The sequence below is a fragment of the Myotis myotis genome, unplaced genomic scaffold (assembly GCF_014108235.1).
Source record: "Myotis myotis isolate mMyoMyo1 unplaced genomic scaffold, mMyoMyo1.p scaffold_m19_p_15, whole genome shotgun sequence".
Classification (NCBI taxonomy): domain Eukaryota; kingdom Metazoa; phylum Chordata; class Mammalia; order Chiroptera; family Vespertilionidae; genus Myotis; species Myotis myotis.
This window is the reverse complement of record NW_023416319.1, coordinates 52850018-52877805: the sequence shown is the minus strand read 5'-3', so window position 1 is coordinate 52877805 and position 27788 is coordinate 52850018. Positions and strand designations below refer to the sequence as shown.

Below are 27788 nucleotides of genomic sequence, written 5' to 3'. Positions count from 1 at the left end.
TGGACCCAAACACCCCATTTTGTTTCCATGGGAGCATAACATGAGTCTTTTTCTATCTTCTAGGGTGGACTGGATGTCAGGCGTCGTGGGAGGCTGAGATTGTCTATTTTGAGGGCTCTAGTGCAGGAGGAAAAATACCCCTTTTTTGTCGTGTTTTTAAGTTATTTGTTGATTTGAAAGAGAGGAGAGAGAGAGAGAGAGAGAGAGAGAGAGAGAGAGAGAGAGAGAGAATTTCTTGTTCCATTTATTTATGCATTCATTGGTTGAGTCTTGTATGTGCCTTGACCAGGAATCACACCCACAATCTTGGTGTATCAGGAGGCTGCTGTAACCAAGTGACATACCTAGTCAGGGCAAAATATACCCCATTTGTAAGAGAACCAGAGGTGAGCAGAGGGAATTTGTTCTCTGAGAACTCTCCCATCTGGACCCACTCCCTGGGCTGTCTCCCTCAGGGGTCCCCTTGCTCTTCTTGCCCTCTTGTTGCCAACCCTTTTGGGGCCAATGACCCAAATGCAGGCCCTTCTGCGCAGGCTAATAGAACTAGAATGAGACGGATCCCTCGGGTCAAGCAGAGTAGAAAGTGTCTTCTTTGCCCAGGAGTGGAGAAGGGTGAGTCACGCTCGGAAATAGGCCTTCTCCCCCAAGGGGGAGGTCAGGGGGCTTTTAAGGGGTTTAAAGTAGGAAGGTGGGATACGGGGGTGATGAATTTCAAAAAAAAAAGGAGCCGATTTCAGGGAAGAATTGGGGTATGCCGAGCCCAAATGGTTCCCTGGGTATGATTTTAATACGTTAATGAAGACAAATTCCCCGGAGGTACTGCCGTTGAGCTCTCTACTCGAGATGTCTGCAGGTGCCGCGGTTAACCATTGGCAGTTCACTCACTTCCTGTGAGCAAGCATGGCTTGTGAGCTGACATTTGGGAGCAGGAGGGTTTCCTGGATGCTGGCCCTGTGGCACTCGCATGTTCCCCAGGGCCCCTGTGTGCTGAGCGCCTCCTGGTCATGGGCCCGCAGATCTGGGGCTCACTCCCTTGGAGGACCGCGGGGGTAGGGGTAGGGGCGGGGGTGGGGGTGGGGGGTGCGGGGGAGGCAGCCTCACTGCTCACAGGCTGCCTACGCGAGAGCAGGAGTGAGCGGCGGAAGACGGGAGGGAAGGGTGGCCACCTGCAGGGTGGTGGCTGCGGGACCAGGGCTCTCTTCCCGAACTCAGCCTCGGCTGACCGCCAGCGCGTGGGGGAGGCTGCGGGGCGGACCCTTCGCGCAGCGGGGCCTCCGAGCCTTCCGGACAAGGGGGTACAGAAACGGCGTGTGGGTCTCAAGACGGGGAATACTGGGGCCCCCGAGGCAGCCACTCCCTAGGAGTCTGGCGTGAAGGCCCCGCTCCCTTTCACAGACTAGAGCCTCCAGGAACGACTTCCCCCACCTCCAGGAGGTCACATCGCAGAGGCCATTCCTGATTCACGCTCTCCACCTCCGCAAGGAAGGAGTGGAGAAGCAGCCAATCGGAGCAAGGCCGTGGCGGCTTCCAGCCAATCAGCACCTAGGGACGGCCGTTGAGGCGGGCGTCGGTGGGGAGGCAGTGGCGGAGGGGCTCCCCCCGCGGAGCGGTCCCGCCCCCTCGCGCGGATTGGCTGCTGCCGCCCGGCTGCGCCGCCCGCCGCCCGCACTGCGCTGAGTGCCCGCTGCTCCGCGCCCTCCCGTGGCGGTCGCGTTCTCGGTTAACCCATCGCTGGGTCTTTGTTGGCTCTTCCGCCCGCTCCGCGGAGCGGGTCATGGGCTCTGGAGGCCGCGGTCTTCAGTAGCAGCGCCTTAGAAGCAGGAGGGGAGCTGAGGTGAGGGGCCTGCAGAGGCGCAGAGCCCGGCCGCGGAGGGCCCGCGGGGCGTGGGGCCGGGAGCCGGGGCCGGAGGGCTTCCGGCCGGGAGACTCGGCGGCGTCCTTCTGGGATGAGAGTGAAGACCTGGCAAGAGAGAAGCGGGAAGGGTTCACAGCAGAGGCAGGCGATGCCGCTTCTCATCAACGCTTTTCATATTCTTTTTTAAAATCCTCACCCGAGGATGTTTTTCCATTGATTTTAGAGAGAGTGGAGGAGAGAGGGGAAGACAGAGAAATATCAGTGTGAGAGAAACACATGGATCCCATGCGCCAACCAGGGCTCTGGCTGGGAAGGAGCCTGCAACTGAGTTACGTGCCCTTGTCCGGAATCCAACCCGGGACCTTTCAGGGCGCTCCCCACTCAGTGCCACCAGCCTTCTCAGCATTACCTCCAAGACCCACCTGTTTCATCCCCCGCTCCCCACCCCACTTCACAGCCCGCTTCTAAAGATAAGCCCTCTGCCCAGCTGCTCAGTGGTTGGGCCTCACCTGTGAACCAGGTCATGGTTGCGGCCCCATCCCCAGGAGCGGACATGCAGGAGGCAGCTAATCGATGATTCTCATCATTGATGTTTCTCTCTCTCTCTTCCTCTCTGAAATAAATAACAAATATGTTAAAAAATAAAATAAAACAAATCCTTCTGGCCCTGGCCGGTTTGGCTCAGTGGATATATGATTCAGGTCAAGGTATCCTCCAGTGAGGATTAGCAACAGAAGACAACAGCAACATAAACCCCTTCGGTGGCCTCAGGCTCCCTCCTCCCCGAGCCTGTCTCTGTTCCATGGAGCTCCCCCATGTCAGTCACTCCCTGATCCTCCTGGCCACACTGGCCCGCTTAGCACCGCACTTGGGAGATTATCTGTTGCCGTGCCTCCCCCTGCGGCTGTGACCCCTCCCGGCACTTGTACTCCTCGCTGTGGGTGACAGCAGCGTGGTTCACAGCAGCAGCCTTTGTGCTGCCTGGTGCTCTTCCAGGACTCCCACATGTCAACGCATGTCGCCCGCACAGCCTGTAAGGGCGGATTTCAGCACCCAATTTCAGGACGAGGAAATGGGTGAAGAGGTTAAGTGAAGCGCTGGGCCATGCAGCTGCACGTCTGGCTTCAGGGTGGCTCTTTCTTTTTCCTTTCTTATTACAGTTTACACAGCTCATCACCACACTCGGTATTAAACTGTGCATGTGGATTCTCTTTTCTTTTTTCTCTTCCCCCTTCCTTTCTCCCTCCCTCCCTCCCTCTCTCCCTCTCGCCCTCCCTCCTTTCCTTGTCATTGATTTTATTGGGTGACATAGATTAATAAAATTATATAGGTTTCAGGTGTACAATTCTTTTTTTAAAGTTTTATTGCCCTAGCCAGTTTGGCTTAGTAGATAGAGCATCAGCCTTCGGACCAAAGGGTCCCAGGTTTGATTCTGGTCAAGGGCACGTACATTGGTTGCAGGTTCCTCCCCAGTCAGGGCTCTGCAGGAAGCAACCAATTGATGTTTCTCTCACATCAACGTTTCTCTCTGTCTTTCCCTCTCTCTTCTACTATCCCTAAAAATCATGAGAAAATATCCTTGGGTGAGGATTCAAAAAAAATTTATTTTATTGATTTCAGAGAGGAAGGTAGAGGAAGAGAGAGAGAGAGAAACATCAATGATGAGGGAGAATCATTGGTCAGCCACCTCCTGAATGCCTCCCACTGGGGATCAAGCCACAACTGGGGCATGTGTCCTGACCTTGAATTGAACCATGACCTCCTGGTTTATAGGTCAACATTCAGCCACAGATATGCAGGCTGGGCTCTACCATGCTTTTTTTTTAAAACATTTTATTGATTTTTAGAGAGGAAGGGAGAGGGATAGAGAGTTAGAAACATCGATGAGAGAGAAACATCAATCAGCAGCCTCCTGCACACCTCCCACCGGGGATGTACCCGCAACCAAGGCACATGCCCCCGACCAGAATCGAACCCGGGACCCTTCAGTCTGCAGGTCGACGCTCCATCCACTGAGCCAAACCAGTTCGGGCTCTACCATGCTTTTTTTTTTTTTTTTAAATTTTTTTTAAATTTTCTTTTTTTTTTAATATACTTTATTGATTTTTTACAGAGAGGAAGGTAGAGAGATAGTTAGAAACATCGATGAGAGAGAAACATCGATCAGCCGCCTCCTGCACACCTCTTACTGGGTATGTGCCCACAACCCAGGTACATGCCCTTGACCGGAATCGAACCCGGGACCTCTCAGTCCGCAGGCCGACGCTCTATCCACTGAGCCAAACCGGTTTCGGCTACCATGCTTTTTTAATTTAATAGATTATAATTTGACTTTACAACTAGTATATTTTCATTCTAATATAATTACTTGACATTTATTTATTGATTCAGTGCTGATTTTTAATTTTTCTATATTAATATTTATTGATGGATTCAACTCTGATTTGCTGCTAATGCTATATTTTGAATCACACAATAGGTCTAGCACTTTTCCAGGAACTGGGACTTCTGAATATGTCAGTGCAAAGCTCCTGCCTCAAATAGCTGATGAATAGGAAAAGGAAATAGATGGTAAAATATTTCAAGTATTGATTGACCCGTGTAGTGAAGACACATAAAATGGCTGAGATGTAGAGTGATGTGGTAGAGAACACTTTTTCTAGGTTGGATGTCCAGAGTTGGCAGTGGTAGGAACAGGTTTAAGACATTTGTATGCCACAGTCATAAATTTCCCTTTGCATTTTTTTCTGATTAAACTGAGCCAATGAAATGAAATATATATCCAGATTTTAGATTAGAGTATAATTTATAAAAAGGGTTTCTTATCTAGAACTAGTGGCTCTAATCCCAAGAAATGTCTTTCAATGTGATTTGTTTATCTACATCTTTATATGTTAGTTATAATAAGATTAAGTATCTGATAAGAAGAATTATTTACATATTTGGCAGTAATAAAGTAAAAGAATGTTTTTCCTGGCACTGAATGTTGAAGTTGAAAGACTAAAAACAGTGGCTTAAATGACCAAAGACACTATGATTAGGAAGGATCTACATTTAAGCCTATCTGTGTTTTGTTTTTTGCATTGAATGTCACTATGAATGTCAGTAGTTTTTAGAAGCTTGTCTGTAAATAAAGAATGCATTACAAGGATTCAAATGCAATATAAGCTTGACAGAGTCTTTCCACTGCAATAGCTAATTAAAAAACCCTGCAGTCATTTGTTATGTAGTTTTATCAGCGAAGGGGCTAGTGTTGTGTTCTACTCCAATCAGACTACAGAAGGGAATAAAAAGCCTGGCTGGTGTGGCTCAGTTGGTTGATCATCCCGTGCACCAAGAGGTCTTTGGTTAGATTCCCTGTCAGGGCACATGCCCAGATTGCCTGTTCAGTCCCCAATAGGGGACGTGTACCTATGGATGTTTCTTTCTCATTATGTTTGTCTCTCCCTCTCCCTCTCTCTAAAAATAACAATAAAAATATTTTATAAAGAGAGAATATCAAGTACCTTCAAGCAATGTGAACTAATAAAAAGTTGAAGTATAGTAACAATGGAAAAAATCATATTAAAAATTAAATAGCAGCCCTGGCCCAGTGGCTTGGTTGGAGTTAGTTGGAGCTGGTTGGAGTGTTGATCATTGCCCGTGCACCAAAAGGTGTGTTCAAGTTCTTAGCACACTAGTAAAATATTAATATCTTAACTTCTGATGATCAACATTGGAATTTTCCACAGTGAGGGTCTGAAGCCATGCCCTCTACCACACAGCTCTTGGAGAACCAGTTTGGCCACTAGGGATGGGTGGAGTTGACACTATTATACTTTTTCATTGATGGTGTTAGGACTAAAAGGGGTTACATGCTAACCTGGCTAGTTTAGCCACCGCCTGCATGGTGGCCTTGCAAACTCAGAGACTTAAATAACCACAAAGGATGGTCTGAAATGAAAACCTTCTTTTAAATATATATATATATTTTATTGATTTTTCAGAGAGGAAGGGAGAAGAATAGAGACAGACACATCTATTAGGGAGAAACATCCATCAGCTGTCTCCTGCACGCCCCCTAGTGGGGATCGATCCCACAACCAAGGTACATGCCCTTGACCAGAAATGAACCCGGGATTCTTCAGTCTGCGGGCCAATACTCTATCCACTGAGCCAAACCGGTTAAGGTGAATAAAAATCTTTTTAACAAAGAGCATTTTTTTGTGGGTAGTCATGTCCTAAACCAGTATCTTCCCTGACAAAGGTCAATCTTTACCTTAAATGAGCCTGTCGTCTTTTTGCATCTATAATAACATATCTTTGGAATGGCGAAGTAATTTTCCTTTTTCCAGACCCCTCAAAGCACAGGCACCACTCTGTGGAGACCACAAATCCCCTCATTGTTATTGAGTTAATTGTTGACTGTTAACTAGTCTGCACCCACTAAGTAAAAGGAGTATGTGTCTATCATTTTACTTTTGACCTAATCCCAGAGATTTCTCTGCTTTGCTTCCTCCCACCTCCCTAATCTATCACCAGTGGATTTCATGTAAACCACTTACTTTTCCTCTTTTGATTGTAATGTATAAAGGTGCAAAACTGTCATTCTCTGGAGCATCATCTCAATCCGTTGAGATTTTGCTTCCCAGCAATTATTGACAGTTTTGTCTCAAATAAACTCACAAAAATTCTTCATAGGCTTGAATGTTTCTTACATTGACATACTAAGACCTTCTAGCTCCTAGGTGTGGACAGAGTGGGGTGCATGGGTCTCAATTCCATTCCTAAATTGGTTCACCTGCATTGGAAAACGTTCCGCATGGCTTCAGACAACTGAAGGTGTGCAAGCATGGTGCCTAGCAGCGATGCCCCGGGTGAGTCCTTAAAATAGCACAGTAGCACCTGCACCAGAAGAAGTGCTCATCGTAGAAGTGGGATCTTAAGGTGGTCCAGTGCTATAAGTTCTCTATGAAAAGAACACAAAATTATGAACATAAAATGTTTGTGTCTTTTCTTTTAATCTGAAGGAAAACATGTTCAGGGCTTCTAAACGATAAAGAGAAAATGTTGGCGTAGACTGGTATTCAGTCTGGTGCCAAACTTCCAATAGATTCAAATCCACATAAGAATTTTATTCAAAGAGGCAATCCTAATAGAGTAATCTTCAACCTTCTAAAAATTTGCTGTTTCAAAAAACAATGTTAAAATAACACATTTGTGTCAAAGTTTATTTTCTTTTAAAAATATATTTTTTATTGATTTCGGAGAGGAAGGGAGAGGGAGAGAGAGATAGAAACATCAATGATGAGAGAAAATCATTGATCAGCTGCCTCTTGCACACCCTCTTCTGGAGACCGAGACCGCAAATTGGGCATGTGGCCTGACCGGGAATCGAACTGTGAGACTGCCTGGTTCATAGGTTGAAGCTCAACCACTGAGCCACTCTGACTGAGCCTGACTGCTTCTTCTATTTTTTTTTTTATTTATTTCTATGTCTATTTTAATGTTGTTGAAGTTCTCACTAAGTTCCTTGAACATCCTGATAACCATTGTTTTGAACTCTGTATCTGGTAGTTTGCTTGCCTCCATTTCATTTAGTTCATTTTTTGGAGATGTCTCCTGTTCTTTTATTTGGCACTAGGGGCCTGGTGCACGAAATCATGCACCTTGAAAGGAGCCATGGGCAGCAATGCTGCAGTGGGCACAGGAGCGGGTCTCGGCCCATCCTCTGCGCCCCCACTGCGGCCCATGGTCTTCTGTCTGCCAGCAGCCGGTGCGAGTAGGGGGAGGTGGAGAAGCCCTGAGAGGCAGTTGGGCCTGGCCAGCAGCCCCTACCCTGTCTTGGGGCTATTGGGGCTGGGCCAGCACTGGCAGCGGATGCAAGTGTCAGGCGGGACCATGGAGCACGGGGCCGACGCCCGCCATGTTCTGCGCGTGCCCTCTGGTGGTTAGCGCATGTCATAGCGAGCGGTCGAACTTCTGGCCGACGGAACAATTTGCATATTAGGCTTTTGTATATAGAGATGTTTCTTTGTCTCCACATTTTGGCTGCTTCCCTAAGTTTGTTTCTGTGTATTAGGTAGATCTGCTACATCTCCCAGACTTGTGCACAGCCTCCCCAGTCACCCGAGCTGGGTGTTCCAGGTGTGCCTCTGTGTGCACTGTGTGCACTGTCCTTTGGTAGCTGAGCCTTGATTGCTGTTGGTGTCAGTGGCAGGGATTGACCCTTAGGCTGATTGGCTGCAAGGACTGGCTGCAACTATAGCAGAGGAGCTGCTGTGCAGGAGCCAACCCTATGGAGCAGGACTTGCTTCAGTGGAACTTTGGTGCTCACCAAGTCCATTGCTTGAGTGTATCACATATGGAAGTGGTAGGGTTATAATTAGGTGTGGTCTGAAACTGTCCACCAGGCACACTGGCTCTGGGGCCTTCTTAGAGGTGCAAGGTCAGCCACTGCCTGTGCCCTGACTGGGGCCCACACAGAACAAGCTACAGACCAATCTGCAATGGCTGCTACTTGTGCTGGGCTTGGAGATGCCCCAAAGAGAGGCCAAGCTGAGAATCAAGGCTGGTTGTACCCTGTGTCTTTAGATTTGAGCATTTAAACCATTTGCATTTAAAGTAATTGTTGTGCCATGGCTGGTTGTTCAGTGGTTAGAGCATTAGCCTGCAGATTGAAGGGTTGTGCGTTCGATTCCCAGTCAAAGACACGTACCTCAGTTGGAGGCTTTGTCCCTGGCCCTGGTCAGGATGCCTGTAGGAGGCAACCAATCAGTGTGTCTCTCTCACATTGGTGTTTCTCTCTCTCTCTCTCTCTCTCTCTCTCTCTCTCTCTCTCTCTCTCTCTCTCTCCATCTCCCTCTCACCCTCCCTCCCTCTCCTCCATCCATTTTACTCTCTCTAAAAATAAATGCTAAAATATCCTTCGGTGAGGATTAAAAAAAGAAAAAGTAATTGTTTTTTTTTTCTTTTAAATGAGTTCAGAGAGGAAGGGAGAGGGAGAGATAGAAACATTAATGATGAGAGAAAATCATTGATTGGCTGCCTCCTGAACACCCCTTACTGGGCATTGAACCCACAACCTGGGCATGTGCCCTGACCAGAAATCAAACTGTGACCTCCTGGTTGATGCTCAACCACTAAGCCCCACTGGCTGGGCAGTAATTGTTGATAAATATGTATTTATTACCATTTTATTATTCATATTTTTTATCTTTTCTTTTTCTTCTTAAAGGAGGCCCTTACCCTGGCTGGCTTGGCTTAGTGGATAGAATGTTGGCCTGTGGACTGAAGGGTCCCAGGTTCGATTCTGGTCAAGAGCATGTACCTTGGTTGTGGCTCAATCCCTGGTCCTGGTTAGGGTGCATGGGGGAGGCAACAATCAATTTGTCTCTCTCACATCGATATTTCTCTCTCTGTCTCTCCCCCTCCCTTCCACTCTCTCTAAAAAAAAAAAAAAAAAAGGAAAAAGGAAAAAGTAAAATAAAATATTCACATAAATATGTTTAAAAAAATAGAAGACCCTTTAACATTTCTTATAATACTGGTTTGGTGGTAATGAACTTCTTTAGCTTTTTCTTGTCTGAGATGCTCTTTATCTGTCCTTCAATTCTAAATGATAGCTTTGCTGGGTAGCCCTGGCAGGGTAGCTTAGTTGTTTAGAGCATTGTCCTGATATGCCAGAGTTGTGGGTTCAATCCCTGGACAGGGCACACACAAGAATCAACCAGTGAATGTGTAAATAAGTGGAAGAACAAATCCGCCCCCCCCCCACTTCCTTCCTCTCTCTCAAATCAATAAAAAAAAAATTAAATGATAGCTTTGCTGGGTAGAGTAATCTTGGTTATAGGTCTTTGCTTTGACTATTTCGTGCCAATCCCTTCTGGCCTGCAAAGTTTCTATTGAGAATTCAGTTGACAGTCTTATGGGAACTCCTTTATAGGTAATTAATTGTTTTTTTCTTGATGCTTTTGACATTTTCTCTTTGTCTTTAAACTTTGCCACGATATTATTATTATTATTATTATTATTATTATTATAATTTATTTTTTTTGTTGATTTTTTTACAGAGAGGAAGGGAGAGGGATAGAGAGTCAGAAACATCGATCAGCTGCCTCCTGCACATCCCCCATTGGGGATGTGCCCGCAATCAAGGTACATTCCCTTGACCAGAATTGAACCTGGGACCCTTCAGTCTGCAGGCTGATGCTCTATCCACTGAGCCAAACTGGTGAGGGCCATTTTATTATTTTATTATTATTATTACTAGGGGCCTGGTGCACGAATTCATGCACCTTGAAAGGAACTGTGGGCCCTAACTGGTTTGGCTCAGTGGATAGAGCGTCGGCCTGCGGACTGAAAATCCCAGGTTCGATTCCAGCCAAGGGCATGTACCTTGGTTGCAGGCACATCCCCAGTAGGAGGTGTGCAGGAGGCAGCTGATTGATGTTCCTCTCTCATTGATGTTTCTAACTCTCTGTCCCTCTCCTTCCGCCCTGTGAAAAATCAATAAAATATATTTTAAAAAAAGAAAAAAAAGAAAGGAACTGTGGGCCGTGAGGCTGTGGTGAGCACAGGGGCAGGTCTCAGCCCATCCTCTGCACCCCCGCCCAGCTCCTCCTGCCACAGCCCTTGGTCCCCTGTCTGCTGGCAGCTCCGCTCCTGCTGCTCCCACGTGCTGATGGTGCCAGCTCACCTTGCACCTGCTGCTGGCGCCAGAGCTGCCACTCGCACCTGCTGCCGGCGCTGGCCCCGATCGCTCAGCACTGTCAGTGGGTGTGAGTGGCGGCTGCTGGCCCCGATTGCCCCTCAGGGCTTCTCCACCTCCCCCTGCTCCTGAGGGGCGGGACCGTGGCACACTGGTGCAAAGAATTTTCAGTAACCACCAGAGGCTCGCCCCAATGACAGCAACTGGCACCCTGCCTTGGTCTCGCACCCCTGCTTACCTGCTCCACCATCCCACCGTGGCCGTCACCCGCCATGTTCTGTGCTCTCCACCTGCTGCCGATGCCTGCCATGTTCTGTGCATGCCCCCTGGTGGTCAGTGCACATCATAGTGAGTGGTCGAACTCCCGGTCAACCGCCCGCTGGGACAATTTGCATATTAGGCTTTTATATATATAGATTAAAAAAAGATTCTTACCCAATGATTTTTTTCCCATTGATTTTTAGGGAGAGTGGAAGAGAGAGGGAAACACAGAGAGAAACATTGATATGAGAGAAACACATGGATTGGGTGCCTCCTGCACGAACCCTGACCAGGCTTTGGGCCCGAGGAGGAGACTGCAACCAAGGTACATGCCTTTGACCAGAATTGAACCCGGGACCTTTTGGTCCACAGGCCGATGCTCTATCCACTGAGCCAAATAGGCTAGGGCTAAACTTTGCCATTTTAATTATAATGTTTTGGTGTGGGCCTCTTTGGGTTTATTTTGTTTGGGACTCTGCATTTCCTGGACCGGTATGTCTATTTCTTTTGCCACATAGGGAAGTTTTTATTATTTCTTCAAATAGGTTTCAAATTCCTTTCTCTCCTCTCTCCTATGATGTGAATATTGGTATGCTTGATAATGTCCCAGAGGCCCTTTAAACTATCTTCATTTTTTATTGTTGTTGTTCTGATTGGATGTTTTCTGCTTCCTTATCTTCCAAATTGCTGACTTAATCCTCTGCTTCATCTAATCTGTTTACTCCTTTTAATGTATTATTCATTTCTGACTGGTCCTTTTTTATGTTTTCTATCTATTTTTATGTTTTCTATCTCTTCACTGAAGTTCTCACTGAGTTGATCTATTCTTTTTTTTAAATATATTTTTATTGATTTTAGAGAGGAAGGGAGAGAGTGAGAGAGATAGAAACATCAGTGTCAGAGAGAATCATTGATTGGCTGCCTCTTGCACACCCCACATTAGGGATCAAGCCCACAACCTGGGCATATGCCCGACTAGGAATTGAACTCTGACCTCCTGGTTTATAGGTTGATGTTCAACTACTGAGCTACACTGGCTGGGCTGTTGAGTTTCTTTATAACCAGAGTTTTGAACTGTGCACCTGGTAGATTGCTTGTTTCTATTTTATTTAGCTCTTTTTCTGGAGTTTTGTCCTGTCATTTAATTTGGGACATGTTTCTTTAGCTCCTCATTTTAGCTGCCTCCCTGGGTTGTTTCTATGTATTAGGTGGAGCTGGTATGTCTCCTGGTCTTGGTAGAGTGGCCTTATGTAGTGGGTGTCCTGTGGGGCCCAGTGGCATAGCCTCCCGTCACCCGAGTTGCTCCAGGTGCACTTCCCATGTTGGCCATGTGCACCTTTCTATTGTAGTTGAGCCTCGATTGCTCTTGGCACATCAATGGGAGGGATTGACCTCTAGGCCAGTTGGCTGAGAGGACCCACTTCCATTACAGTAGAGGATCTGCTATGCAGTTTCCTCCTTCTCCACCCTCCCCCACCCAGACACGACCTTCTTCAGTGGGACTCTGGTGCTCACTGAGTCCATCCCTTGAGTGTGGCGCTCATGGAGGTGGTTAGGTAGTGCTCCAGCATGGTCTAAAGCTGTCCACTGGATAGGCTGGCTAAGGGGTTTTCCCAAAGGTACAGTCCAAGGTCAGCCTCTGCTTTTTTCCTGCCTGGAGCCTCTTGGCATTAGCTACTATGCAGTCTGCAGATGGTTGCCAGTTGTGCTGGACATGGAGATACGCAGGAGAGGCCAAGCTGTGAACCGAAGCCAGCTACTGCTTAGTACAGAGCTTGAGGCTGCTTAGTGAGAGTTACGGGACATGTTGAGGCCAGATGCTATTTGTTTGGGTTTTGTGGACCTTTGAGATTTTAGAAAAGTCTGCAGCAGGAGCCACGACAGGCCATTTGTATGAAAATATCACTGGAGTCAGCTTGGGTGGGCCTGTAAGTTGGTTGGAGTGAGGTCTCAGGGAATCACCAGACATAGGCAAACAGTGTAAACCAGGTTGATGGAGACTCAGGTATGGCATGAGTGGCTTGTGCCTGCAGGGGAAAGGTAAGCAAAGGAACAATGGCCTCTACTGTGGCGAGCCTGCACGGCCTTGGCATACTCAGCCCCAGGGCGCCTTATGTGCTGTGCCAGCTCAACCTGGTTCAGAGACCCTGAGAGGGGGCAGTGAAGGATTAAGAAAAGACAGACAAGAGAATGAAAGCTGGGTCTCAGTGGGACGCTGCTTCACTGATGGAGAGACAGTGCCAGCTCCCACAAGCTGTGTCTTTATTTTATAGCAGATGCCACGAGACAAAGTAAGGGCGTGATCAAGATATTTACAACATTCTTGTGGGTTTCAGTCCCACTCAATTTACATGCACCTGAACTCTATCACTCCCACATCACTCAGGCACGTGGGGCCACGTGTTTGGACCATAGGTTCAAGCTTACAACTATAGCTGTTGGCTATAATTGTGCTGGGAGGGCTCTGCCCTCCAAGCTGGGACTTGCACGTGGCAATGAGAGGACTGTGCCCTCTCCTCAGTCCAAGGCTTGAACCTGTCCAAAACACTGTAGCCGCACCCCACACTCTACCACCATTTTTGTCTGGGAGAAAGCTGCTCCTCCAGCTCCTACCCTGAAGCCAGGCCATTCAGTTTCTCACAGTATGTTCCTGGCACCTTGCGTACTGCTGTCCCAGTGCTGAGCTCTGAGTGAGTGAGTCTCAGTAAATCTGTGTGTGGGCCCTTTAAGAGGAATGCTTGGGACTCCAACAGCCCCATCAGGACGGCTTTTAATAAAAATAAAAATAAAAATAAAAATAACCCAAGAAACAATGTATTAGGGAAGAAAAATTTTCCACTCCCATCGAAGGTTCTTTTGACTGGTTTAATATCAAATTGAGATGGTTATGTGGGAAAAATGGAATAAATTTTAATAATATGTACACCTCCTGTTTACAAGGGAGAGACCCAAGAACACTGAATAACTCGCTAAAATAGTGGAAGCTGTCACCTTAAATCCCATCCACTTTCAGCTAAAAGCAAAAGAAGATGTTGGGGGTGAAGAGGTAGTTATGGGAAGTTACCAGGTAAAGCACAACAAACAAGGGTAAGATTGTTAGGCAGCTTTACATGCAGGGCCTTCTCCATGTACAGATTAAAATGTCCTTTATAAATGTGAATATCCTCTTACAAAGGATTACTTCTATTTGGTTTTCATATCTTCTCCCAACTCTGCTGTTTGTTAAAATTAGCCAGCCTAAAATAATCAATATTCCCAAGGTGGCAGCTCCGCTCACCTTCATTGGCAGAGAAAGATAATATGGCAGTTTTGTGGGTTAGAACTTTAATTTGCAGTGAAGCTAGTTAGTCATGCATATATACATGGACTAGGATAGATAGCATATCCAGTGAAACAATAGCATACTGCTTATATATATAGTTCAAGGCTGTGTATGTAGTAAAACTATAAATATGCCCACCTAAGGACTTCCAAACCTGCAGAGAATTTTGTGAGTTTATTGAGCCAAACTGATGACATATGCTGCAGAGCAATATTTCAAATGCCCCCGAAAATAACAGTTTCACAGCTTTTCTTATGCATTTGAAATTAAGGAGAAAGCAAGGTGGGGATTGGCTTATAGGGTAGTTAACAAGATTGTATGCTCATGTTAATAGCGCCTCTGAGGGGTATTACTTTTGTTTGTTCAAAGGTCTGTTAACCTAGAGGCACAAGAACAATGGACAGGGCTGGCTTAAAACCTTTCATTAAAGAAGTCATAGGCCTGGGGCATGACTGCCCGCCATGTCCTGCCTAGTTAGGAATTTATAATCTATTATAGCATCCTTTTTTCTTTTAAATCAATTTTTATTGATTTCAGAGAGGAAGGGAGAGGGAGCGAGAGATGGAAACATCAATGATGATAGAGAATCATTGATTGGCTGCCTCCTGCATGCCCCCTACTGGGGATCAAGCCCATACCCAGGCATGTGACCCTGACCAGAATCGAACCTGGGACCTTTCAGCCCACAGGCTGATGCTCTATCCACTGAGCAAACCGGCCAGGGCTCTTTTTCTTTTTTAAATATCTTTTTATTGACTTCAGAGAGGAAGGGAGAGAGAGAGAGAGAATATATCATTGATTAGCAGCCTCACACACACCCCACACTGGGGATTGAACCCAAAACCTAGGCATGTGCCATGACCTGGAATTGAACAGTGACCTCCTGGTTCATAGGTCTATTCCCAACCACTGAGCCATGCTGGCCAGGCTATAGCATCCCTTTTTCTGTTTCTGTCTTCAATGGTAGTTGTGGGAAGAGCTCAGGAGATTTATCTCAGTGCAGTGGCGGATGCAATGGCGTGAGCGCACTCCGCCTATACAAGCTTCCTCGGCACACCGGGAAGTGGCAGCGCCCGCCTGAGTAAGCCCCCTAGAGCCCCTACATAGTACCCTAACTTTCCTACCATTGGTTGCCCTAAGGATGTTGTAAACTTCTGATTGGTCTGGAATGTTATATATGTCTCTGTACTTAAACAATAAAGTTCAGATCTGCGTCTTGAACCTGATCTCCGGAGTCGGGCATGCTTCGTTAGGACTCTGTCGGCCTCACCCCCGCGGGACCCCCTGCCTCAGGTAGTGGAAAATTTTTCTTCCCTAATACATTGTTTCTTGGGTTATTTTTATTATTATTATTTTTTAAATATATTTTATTGATTTTTTACAGAGAGGAAGGGAGAGGGATAGAGAGTTAGAAACATCAGTGAGAGAGAAACATCAATCAGCTGCCTCCTGCACACCCCCTACTGGGGATGTGCCCACAACCAAGGTACATGCCCTTGACGGGAATTGAACCTGGGACCCTTCAGTCCGCAGGCCGACGCTCTATCCACTGAGCCAAACCGGTTAGGGCTTTATTATTATTATTAAAAGCAGTCCTGATACGGCTGTTGGAGTCCCAAGGCATCTCTCTTAAAGGGCCCCTACACAGATCTGCTGAGACTCACTCACACTGAACAGCAGTAAAAGGCAGGAAAGAGCGAGGCAGAGTATACTAACTAGTACATGGGAGGTTTCACAGGTCCCAGTGAAGGTGGTGCTGTTAAACAGGACTGTGTACTGACCTGGCTGGTTTGGCTCAGTGAGTAGAGCCTTGGCCTGTGGACTGAAGGGTCTCGGGTTTGATTCTGATCAAGGGCACATGTCTTGGTTGCGGACTTGATCCCGGCCCCAGTCTGGGCAACCAATCTATGTGTCTCTCTCACATAGATGTTTTTGTCTCTCCCCCTCCCTTCCACTCTCTAAAAATCAGTGGAAAAATATCCCCGGGTGAGCATTAACAAAATAAAAACAAACGAACAAAAGAAAACTGGACTGGGTACTGCCTATCACTTTATTGTGTTTACACTGTGTGAGAAAACCAACTGAACACCATTCGCCTAATTAAGGACCCTCCGTGAATGCCAGGAAGGAGGAGGCTCTGAAGAAGCAAGGGGCTGCTAATTTGGGAAAGCCTGGAGTGTGTGCTGGCGTGGTACGGTGTTTCTGAGAGTCAGCAGCCATGGCTGGGCAGGCTGGTCATTCTAGAGAGGAAGAGGAAGAGGTAGGGCCATAGTGGCCAAGTTTCACCTCTCAAGGCCTTCAGGGTCTCTCGTAATTGAAGTAGATGTGAGCCATGTGTTTATAGAATCATTATGCTCATTTTACAGTTGAAAAACGAAGTTTGAAGAGCTTAAGTGTATTCTCCAAGGCTAGTCTGACTCCAGAGCCCCCAGTCTTACCTCTGTCCAGTACCTCACTTTGCAATGCAAACTCACTGAGCCCTCGGTCAGCCCATGAAGTTGGCACTGCTGATATTCTGTGTTATACCCCGGGGAGCAGGGTGTGGAGAGCAGTTAGGATGTAGCGAAGAGGCAGGATAGTTACATGTTAGGAGAATTTTTGACAAGTGGGAAAAGGGAAACCGAGGCAAACGGTTAGACAAATAGGGCCAAACAAGTCAAGCAAATTACAGCCAGCTAGTTAACCACAAGATCTTGTCTTCCCCAACCAAGGACACTTGAGAGTAAATGATTTACACCACTCCTCTTTAACCAGAGAATAAAGAATTTAAATCACCCTGATCTGGGAGATAAATAACAGACCCATTTAGTGCCATCAGTACCAGACAAACTCAAGGACAGATGAAGTCAGGGGCTAAATAACAAACAACAAAAAAACCCAATTAGACCAAACAAATCCAAGATCGAGACAAAGCTGACCGGAAAATGACCCTGGCCCTCTATGCCCTCATTTTGTTGCATCAATATACTAAAAAGTACAACTGAAAACCCATGAATGTTCTGCTGCAACCCTCCCCTAGGGCTCCCTCCTACAAAAGAGGGATAAAGGCCTCTGGGCCATAAATTGCAGTGTTTGTTGAATGTGCCTGGGGGTGAGACGGGGTGGGGAGGGTACGAAGGGTGGGGAAGGAGAATGAATGGTAGATTGAGCAGGGGAGGTCAGCGTTTCCTCCCTTCACTAGTCCCTCTACTGTCAACTCGCCTGCACCGTCCAGGAGCCTGCTAAGTGCCAGCAAGGAGCTGGTCCTGGTTCTGCTGAGCTGACTCCCCTGAGCACTGAAGCCACAGGCATCCACACTAAGTCAGAGTAAGTTGTCTGTCCGCCAGGCTGGGTCAAAGCCCAGGAATGATCTCTAGGCCCTCCAACTTGATCAGCTTCCACGGGACAGAGCCAGATGGAAGGAAACCCTGAGTCAGTGTTGTTTCAGGCAAGTGCTACAGAGTTTTATGGATGTGAAAATACACATTCTGTACAAAGGAGAACAGCACACAGATTCTCCTAGAGAAAGAAGGGACACAGGGAAGCTGTAAGGCTGTGCCCCCCAGAGCAGAGGCAGCACCTCGCCTGTCCTGGGGAAAGCCCTGCGATGAACTGATTTGTGCCAGGAAATCCCAGAAAGGACTAGGAATTGGAGTGCCCAGGGCCTTCTGAAGGTGGGTGCTCACTCGGGGCTGGAGGATTGCCTGGGAATCCAGGACAGCAGCCGCCAGGGCCTTCCTGCTGGAGAACCCTCCCACAGGCCCTCAGCCTTCTGTGGGGCTTAGTGTTTCTGCATCCCTTGTTTCTTCCTGGGTCTTCTCTGTTTCTTCCCTTTGGTCTCTGAGTTGTTCAATTTTTATTTCTATATCTAATGCCTCCCTGTGTTTGCTTATCTCTGAAATTTCTGTGGCTCCAGACATCTCCTTTGTGTTTCCCTCCATGCCAGGCACAGCAACTCCCCCCAGGCCACAGTCCCCCCAGGCCCATCATTTACCCACCCTGGCCCCACTGGGGCCTGGCCTCCGAGTCAGGCAGGTAAGGGCACAGCATCCCCAGGTGTTCACCTTGGGAAACAGGACTGAGCCCATCTCCACTGGCCAGAAGGTGGCAGTGAAGGACTGTTGCAGCGCTATTCCTGCCTCCCACTAATTCTCACAAGTTAGGTTTACAGAGTAACTAGTGTAACTTTTTGGACCCGTTTCCTCTACTCTAACTTGGGGATAATAGAATAATTTTCTGCTGGAGGGAATTTGAAAGGAGGTGCTCACCTGGCACATACTGAGTGCTCAGTGCTGATTCTGTGCCCTTGTCATCACTTTCTCACATTTCTCATCCAGCCTCACCGCTGGCTGGTGCTGCCCCCTTGGGCATGTGCTCCCATGGGTGCCCGAGGGCACAGCACTGGACAGGACCACTCTCTTGACCTGATGAGCTTTCGGTGGGAAAAACTTTTCAGACTCCAGATGCCTTAACAATTGTACTTAACTTAAATATCTGAGCGTATATTTTTTGAATCACGGTATCTATGTGATCTGTCAAGAAATCTGAAGAAATGAGCTCTACACTTAGTGTCCATTTAAAAATTATATTTATTTAATCACTATATACATACAAATGTATACCTTTACCAATCTACAGAGATAGCATGTGTGCATATATGCATATTTGTACCATTTCTCTCCCTTAGAACTAATTTTAACACTATGGTACACTTCTTCTGTCATTCTTTCAATACTTATGTAACCACTATACTTCTCTAACCATTCCATGTATTTATATATAATTTTTATTAAACCAGTCTATATTTCTTTTTGGTGTTGTTGTTTAAACCAGTCTACATGTGTATCTGTAGGAAGATAGATGTGTAATACATTTCTTGAATGTCTGGCATGTCAGATTCCCTCTGTGCTTTATCAAACATGGTTTAGCCCTAGCTGGTTTGGCTCAGTGGATAGAGCATCGGCCGGCGGAGTGAACAGTCCCCGGTTTGATTCTGGTCAAGGGCGCATGCTGGGGTTGCAGGCTCCATCCCCAGTGGCGGGCATGCAGGAGGCAGCGGATCAGTGATTCTCTCTCATTATTGATGTTTCTATCTCTCTCTCCCTCTCCCGTCCCCTCTGAAATCAATAAAAATATATTTTAAAAATGTTTTATATAGTACATGCTCATATCCCTTTTATATTTGAAGGTCAAATGGTCATAGCTGACATAATTTAGGTTCTTCAGCCACTCAAAGTAAGATGCTGTCACTAACCCAGCATTCAAGTAGAGATCTGGAATGACCACAGTGTTCCTCTCCAGGAAAATTTGATCAGCTTCTGGAATTGTCAGTCCATTGGCACCTTCAGCAATGATCTTGGCTTTGGTTCTGGGTGAATTGGACTTGGTCAGCTGCTTCTCACTGGCAGCAGGGATCAGCATGTCACAGTCGGCCTCAAAGATGTTCCCTTCATAAAGCGTTGGCCTTGGGGTGGCCCAGGATAGAACTATGTTGCAATTGGAAGTCTTCCAGTTCCTTTGGGTCAGTACCATCTGGATTCCACATGCTCCCATCAGATTCACCAACACCAGTACATTTAGCACCACAGTGATGCACATATCTCAGCGTGCAGGCCCACATTGCCAAATCCCTGAACAACAAATGCTTTATCTCCAAACCCTGGTGTCATCCCTAAAATGCTCAATGAAGAAACTTCGCTGGTGAAGTTTCCAATCCCATGGAACACTCCCTGGCCAGTAGCAGAGATCCACCTGTCTATGGAATCCACCCCGACTGATGGGCTGCCAGAGAAGGCATGGGCATTAATACCATAGTGCCCAGGGGTGCTAGCGTAGGTGTCAGCACTCCAGGACATGTCCAGCTGGCCCGTGCTCATGCCTGGGGCAGGCACATCACTGCCAGGACCAATCATGCCCTTCTTTACCAGCTCCATGGTGAGCCTCCTTGTGATCATTTCAATTCATGATCGGTAGTTCTTGGGATTGACCTTAACACCAGCTTTGGCACCCCCAAATGGCACATCAACCACTGCCCGCTTATGTCATCAGAGAAGCCAACGCTTTCACTTCCTCTACACTCACATCAGTGCTGTAACGAACACCTCCCTGGCAGGGCCCGCAGTGCTGGCTGTGCTGGGCCAGGTAGCCCTCAAGGACCTCCCTGGAGCCATCATACCAGATGGGGACGGACAAGATCAGCACCTGGTTTCAGGGCTTGATGATCGCAGGATACCACCCACCCTGTTCCGCTTCTGCTCCTCGCTCTCCTGGGTCTTGAGGTTCTCCACCAGCTTGAAGAAGTTGGGGGCTTTCCCAGTCAGTCGCCACCTTGCTGTAGTGTTGCTGGAAAGGCAGGAACCTGATTCACAGATCATCGCTCCATCACTAAGCCGTGCCAGCTTGGCAAGACCTTCTTATTCTCATTCCTGGTCTTGCATTGGTGGATACACTTCCATTTATTTGAGTTTTGTTGCTGATGAACATGTAGGCAGTTTCTGAAATAGGGCTATTAAGAATAGTGCTGTTGTAAATGCTAAGAGTTTTCTTTCCATTTGCAACAGCATGGATGGACCTAGAGAGCATTATGCTAAGTGAAGTAAGCCAGTCAGAGAAGGTTAAGTATCACATAATCTCACTCATTTGTGGGATGTAATGAACAACATAAACTGGTGAGCAAAAATAGATTCAGAGACATGGAAGCATCGAGCAGATCGTCAGAGGGAAGACGGGAGGGTGTGTGTGTGTCGGGGAGTTGGGAGGGAAGAGATCAACCAAAGAAATTGTATGCATATAAGCATAACCCATGGACACAGACAATGGAGGGGGGTGGAGGCCGGGGCTGGGGGTGGGGGCAAGTTGGTAGAGGACAACGGGGAGAAAAGGGGAGATATGTAATACTTTCAATAATAAAGAATTTAAAAAAGAATAGTGCAATCAGACCATCAAACCTCAGAGGGAAGGTAGGGGAGGGTGGGGGTAAGGGGGAGAGATCAACCAAAGGACTTACATGCATGCATATAGGCCTAACCAATGGACACAGACAACAGGGGGGTGAGGGCATGAGTGGGTGGGATGGGGTAATGTGGGGACAAGGACACATATGTAATAACGTAATCAATAAAGAAAAGGAAAAAAAAAGAATAGTGCTATTAGGTAAACCTCTGTCCACCTTTCTCTTGGGTCTCTTCTTGGCAGTGAGATGCTAGTCATAGGGAGCACAGGATATGCATAGGCCTGGCTGCTCTCCCCTTCACAGGCTTGGCATTTTCCAGTGTTTTCATGTTAACCTTTCTAGCAGGTGTGAGAGGAATTCCTTCCTTCCTTCCTTCCTTCCTTCCTTCCTTCCTTCCTTCCTTCCTTCCTTCCTTCCTTCCTTCCTTCCTTTCTAAAATATATTTTTATTGATTTCGGAGAGGGAGGGAGAGGGAGGGAGAGACAGAAATATCAACGATGAGAGAGAATCATTGATTGGCTGTCTCCCACACACCCCACACCGGGAATTGAGCCCACAACCTGGGCATGTGCCCTGACTGGGAATCAAACCATGATCTCCTGATTCATAGGTCAATGCTCAACCACTGAGCCATGCCAGCCGGGCTCAACAGACATTTATTTCTCACAGTCCTGGAGGACAGGAACTCCAAGATTAAGGTGTCAGAAGATTTGATGTCTGGTGAGAGCCTGCTCACAGATGGCCGCTTTCTCAATGTGTCCTCACAGGATGGAAGAGGCTTCCTGACTTGTCTTTGTTGTTTTGTGGTCTCAGGAGTTTATTTGAGTGGAGCCTATTCCCCCTGCAGTGAGGAGCCTCTGATGACATTCCTTGAGGGCGCATTGTGGGCACCTCCACATTCACCCAGGGGTGACCATGTTTTTAGCAGGGCTTTTTTTTGACTGTCTTTGCCCTGATCTCTGTTAAGCTGTCTGCTTCATTTGGTACTACACCCGTATGTGTAATACCAGGCTGCACTAATTACTGGCTAATTACTGTATTATTTTCGACAGTGCCCTGGGACATACATTGTTCATAGTCTGATCCAATTAAGTTCAGTCAAGGGTAGTGTTTGAGGACAGTTTTTGAGAAGGTGGGCTCTTAACTGTCTCTACTGGTTTTCTCAGGCGAACTAGCTAGCCTGCAGTTTAGTTAGTTGCTTTAAATTAAGAGGAGCTATTGAACTGGAACTTGAACTTCATACTTTATTTCAAGGAAAGTCAGTTTCTTTGGAGAGAGTTTCAAAACTCTCTTTCCTTGCCTTAGCAGGTTTGGCTCAGTGGATAGAGCGCTGGCCTGTGGACTGAAGGGTCCCTGGTTCAAGTCCAGTCTGGGGCACATACCGTGGTTGCAGGTTCGATCCCAACCCTGGTCAGGGTGTGTGCCGGAGGCAACCAGTTGATGTGTCCCTCTATGTGTACATCTATGTTTCTCTCTGTCTCTCCCTCTCCCTTCCACTCTCTAACAAAAAGGAAAAAACAAAAAACCCCTCTCTTTTCTTATTGGAAGCCTCTCCCTCTGGGCAATATCTGTGAGCCCCTGTTCAGGGAGCTGAGTCGGTGTGGTAGCGTCTGGTCTTCTCAGCTTCCTTTCCTAGTATGGGACCTCTGCCTTACTGGTGAGCTGGGGAACCAGTGATCCGGACCCCAATATTCTTGACCTGCTGCACCTGAGATGGAGCCATTATCCTATTGTTGAGAAAGGGGATTCCTGACCTCTCAGACACACTCACTAGGAATTTAGCCTCTTCAGCTTGAAGTTGGAGATGAGAAATGCTGGTGGCCCACTTCTCCTGGTGAAGCACAGTAACCTTTTTTGTTTTTTTAAAAAATATATCTTTATTGATTTCAGAGAGGAAGGGAGAGGGAGAGAGGGATAAAAATATCAATGATGAGAGAGAATTATTGATTGGCTGCCTCCTGCACGCCCCACACTGTGGACTGAGCCCGCAACCTGACTGGGAATCGAACTGTGACCTCCTGGTTCATAGGTTGACGCTCAACCACTGAGCCAGGCCAGCTGGGCCAGTAACTTTTTTGTGTAAGAAAAACAATCCGATGTTTCTCTTATTCTCACACTACTACCACACAACATTTTTGAAACCAGATGTGTAGGTTTTCCATACACCAAGCAATTCTGTAACACCAGTTGAGTGTCCTACAATTCAATTAAGTTCTGAGCCAACTGCTATTGCATAAATACCAAGAGCAATTTATGAAACCTGCACTCCAGTGCAGCCCCTTCCAACCCTCCACCCACTCCCTTTCCGACTGTTCTAGAACCTGTCCCCATTGGGAGATCCAGCCCTGGTTTTTGCTGTGGTCAGCAGATCCCAGTGAAGGGTTTTGTGTGTTTAGTGCTAATTTCTTTTGTCTTTTTTCTACTCCATTCCCTACATTTGCTGATTTCTAGTTTATACTCTGTAGTCTCAGTCCATGTTTGATTCCATTACATGGAAATAAAAAGTATGTTGTATGTAAATATTTCACTCTTTTCCGAGTCCAGTGTGGCTAGAGAGCGGTCTGGTTCCTGAGTAGGGGCTGCTGGGGATTGAGAAAATGAAAGAAAGAGACAGACTCAGAGATGGAAGGAAAAGGCTGGGGCCGGGTGGGACCACTGTCCTCTGATGGAGAGACAGGGACCCAGAGCCAATACAGCGTGTTTATTTTATACAGCAACAACCAGGAAGTTTTACTAAAGGTCCAGACAAAGAGTATGCGCATTCCTGGGTGGGCTCGAGTCCTATTCATTCCTGGTGCTTGGCTGGCTTTCAATAACAAAACCCACCCCCTGCCACCTGGGCTGAAGGTCAGGCTGACAACACTCCTGCCTCTGGCAAGGCGTGTTTCCAGGATGTGGCTCTGCCTATGCCACTGGATTTAGCTGACAATAATTAAAGAAATGCTCACGTGCCTTCCCAGGAACTCTTTACAGTTATACATACTGCTGAAGAATTGTCTTGCAACTTATGGCTTGCAACTTTTGTCTTTTTTCTACTCCATTCCCTACATTTACTCCATTCCCTTTACTACAAGACTATAAATAAAAACTTATTTTATCCTTAAATAAATAAAAAAGAGCATGGTACTGGCATAAAAACAGATACATAAGTCAATGAAGTAGAATACAGAGCCCAGAAGAAAATCTATGCCTGTATCTACCACAATTAATCTACCACAAAGGAGGCAAGAATATACAACTGATAAAACCAGTCTCTTTAATAAACAGTGCTGGAAAAACTGGACAGGTACATGCAAAAAATAAAGCTAGAATACTTTCTTACACTATAGGAAAAAAATAAACTCAAAATGGATTAAAACCATAAAATTAAACCATAAAACTCCTGGAAGAGCTGCAGCTGGGGAGCTCAAGGCCGGGGCTTGTGGCCTCCAGCAGGCACTGACTCTGCTGGACGCTGGACTGTGAGCTGACCGTGGCCTTGGTGGTTAGCCCTCCCCTGGTGGTGGGGGCACTGCAAAGCAGAAAGGAATTTGGGCCTGGGTTTCGGACAAGGCAGGAGGCAGGAGGGCCTGCTCCCCTGCTGGGGGGTGGACATGGAGGCAAAGATGGACACCCTCCTGGAGGAGAGCTTGGCTGTCTCTCAGTGCTTCTGAGGCAGCATTTGTGGTGTGGTTGGATGTTTAGAAGATATTATCCTGGAATCTTGAGTTCCAGTTGTTACAAAGAAATCTCATGGAGAAGTACTACCAGGAGTTTGAATACACAGAAGAGAATACTCACCTACACACTTTTTTTTTCATCTAGAAGCATTTATTTATGCAAAAAACTTAAGATATGATTATGTGTACACAAAGGTGCATCTGTTACCTATGCGGAACGGTGCCAAGCAACAGTTATTGATGCAACAGTTGTCTTCTAGGATAAACATAGAAGCTGAGCCCAGACTGGCAAACCAAAGCAAAAATCTTACCTCCTAAGAGCACAATGCTGAAAGTTAATAGCAACCTTAAACATCTCCGACGTTTTTCACAAAGTTACCAAAGTCCAACTATTTTAAAATGTTGACTTTTTTTTTAACATTAATAATAAAAACATGGTGACAAACGTCATAAAACCAAATGTTGGACAGTGTTTACTCCTTTAAAATTCCAGATATTCCAACATAATCACAGGAGTAAAAACCATTTTAAAGTTAAATGCTTTATGAAGCAACAATATGTACATTTATTGCAAATTATATTAAACTAAAATGGAGCAGAAATCAAAATATGAAGTGATATAAAATCAATAATAATTTTAAATATTTTCTCACTTTGATAAAAGTCAGAAAGCAAAATTTATAAAATTGCCACATCACTTTTCATAGCAGGGAACTGCAATCTGTATCTTGCAGTTTTGCAGAAAAGTAGGCAGGTGGGAAGAATCCTATATAATAAAAGTGTAGTATGCAAATTGTCCCCTCATCCAGGAGTTGTCTGGGAGTTCGACCAGGGGGCAGGGCCAGCCGGGGGAAGGGAGGGAGGCCCTGGCCATTGTTGGTGGTGGCAGCGGCAGCAGGCGGCCAGGTGAAGGGAGGGAGTACTCAGCCAGCAGCTGGAGGCCACTAGGGACCCTACCAGTTGCACTTTTCTAGTTATACATAAAAGTTTCCAAAAGGAAAAACAAATATTTAATCTGTTCTCTTTTCCTCTAAAAAATTAATTCAGTAGACTTCCATTCTTTTCTTGTGTAACATGGCAATTCCACTGATGAATTTTCAGCATCAGTGAAGGACATTCTGTTACTTTCTTTAAAAACGGAAGCATGAAAATTAATGGTGTATTATGCCTTTAAACTCCAGCTATGCAGGAACTGGAACCAAGTGTTACGCAATTTGCTTAATTATTAACCTTTTGCAAGAAAAGCTTTGGGGGAGGTAGGAGTTGCTTTAGCTTCTCTCTGAAGAGGCCTGCTGTACATTTCCATCAAAGGACTTGCGATCACGTGGAAAGGAAATGACAGTTTCTTTCAGCTTTCAAGGCAGAAAGTTTGTGTTCTAAAGTAACTTCATTTTCTGTTCAGGGACATTTTTTTTTTCTTTTTTTTTTAAAACCACTTTTGATTTAATAGTAAAGGTAAAAAGACAACAATTACATATGAAAGGTGCAAAATTACTTTTCAAAATAGAAATTAACACCAGATTTCAATTATCCTGCTAATTACAAGTCAATGCAAAATGCTAAAGTTCACCTCCATACACATATAAAGACATTAAATAGGGTAATAGAAGTTAATATTCTAGCTTTTCTTATTGAACAATGGCATTTAAATAAAATAGTGAAAGTTAGAATGCAAGTGACCTGGAGTTCACCAGTCAACTTCAAGTTAAAGCTGTGAATTTTAGCTGTAAGCAAGATGGTTGTTTTAAAGCACACCAACCATGTTACAGGGACAAATTATGAAAGAGGGAGGATTCAAAATGATCAGTGTAGTCTTGTGGAGAGATAATTTACTAGATGTAGAAAAGTAAGCCTGATTCAGCAAATGGGACATCTGTAGCCACATAAAGATTTTTCAAACTATTTTGCCTTGTGATTTCTACAAGCATTTTCCAGGGCTACTTAAGGAAAGCCACATTTATATTAGTATTCATTGGTTTACTACTGTCATTGCAGACAATTTAAATATAAACTTAATTCTCTCAATGTAAATGTTATTACCAAAAAGGCTTCCTCTCTCTTCCATAACACCATCATTGACCTAAGTTCTGTGCACAAGAAATACTAGGAAAATGGAAACAGATCAAGAATCACACAAATTTAAAAGAGAAAAAGTAGAAGAAACAAAGGATGCAAGAGACCAAAATGGATACAGATACATACTGTTCAAGACAAACCTACATGCCAATCTAATAAACCGAATCAGACAGGATCAGAAGAGATGAAAATAAGAATCAATCTAAATTATGAAGCTTTTCTTTCCAATTTTCCAATCCAAAACAAAATTTTAAGGACCTTTTCAAAGGCTTTTCTTAGCAAAAAGATCCTAATGACAATCCACAAATAGTATATAGTCTTCCATGGTCCATTTTTCTATACACACCTTTCAGAATAGCATTCTAAAAATAGATTTTTATTGAACTTGGTGAAAGAATGGTACATATAAAACCTGTGCATATAAACAATCGCAGTGTTTATCGTAAGCTGTGAGACATTGCGACGCTGTCCCATCTCCTGGATAAGGTTAGCCGCCTGCTGGCGGTACGACAGCTCTATGTCCGCCTCCACTCCGCAGCGGCGGCTCGGCGTGTTCTCCAGCTGTTCCCGAGTAAAGAACCAGCGAGAAGAAGCTCCACGGCCCGACGCCATGACACTTCCTCCTCCGCCCGCTCCCTCAGCCGCCTACATTTTCAATTCAAGTTTTTGCAGAAGCTGGAGCCAGTTTCTGTTTAGCCTTTATTTTCTCCTTTGCAAATGAGTTTTCTGGTTACTATTGTAAGTCAATTTGTCTCTATTGGTGCTGTCTTTTCTTTCTTTTTTTTTGTAAAATATGTTTTTATTTCAGAGAGAGAGAGAGAGAAACATCAATAATGAGAGAGAATCATTGATCGGCTGCCTCCTGCACACCCCTTACTGGGGATGGAGCCCGTAACCCAGGCATGTGCCCTGACTGGGAATTGAACAGCGTCCTCCTGGTTCATGGGTTGATGCTCAACTACTGAGTCACGCCCACTGGGCTGGTGCTGTCTTTT

General features: G+C 46.0%; 1 pseudogene; it reads right to left on the bottom strand.

The window, feature by feature from the left end:
• Nucleotides 1-1797: 1797 nt before the first annotated feature.
• Nucleotides 1798-27405, bottom strand: LOC118670353 (annotated as a pseudogene).
• Nucleotides 27406-27788: the final 383 nt, after the last annotated feature.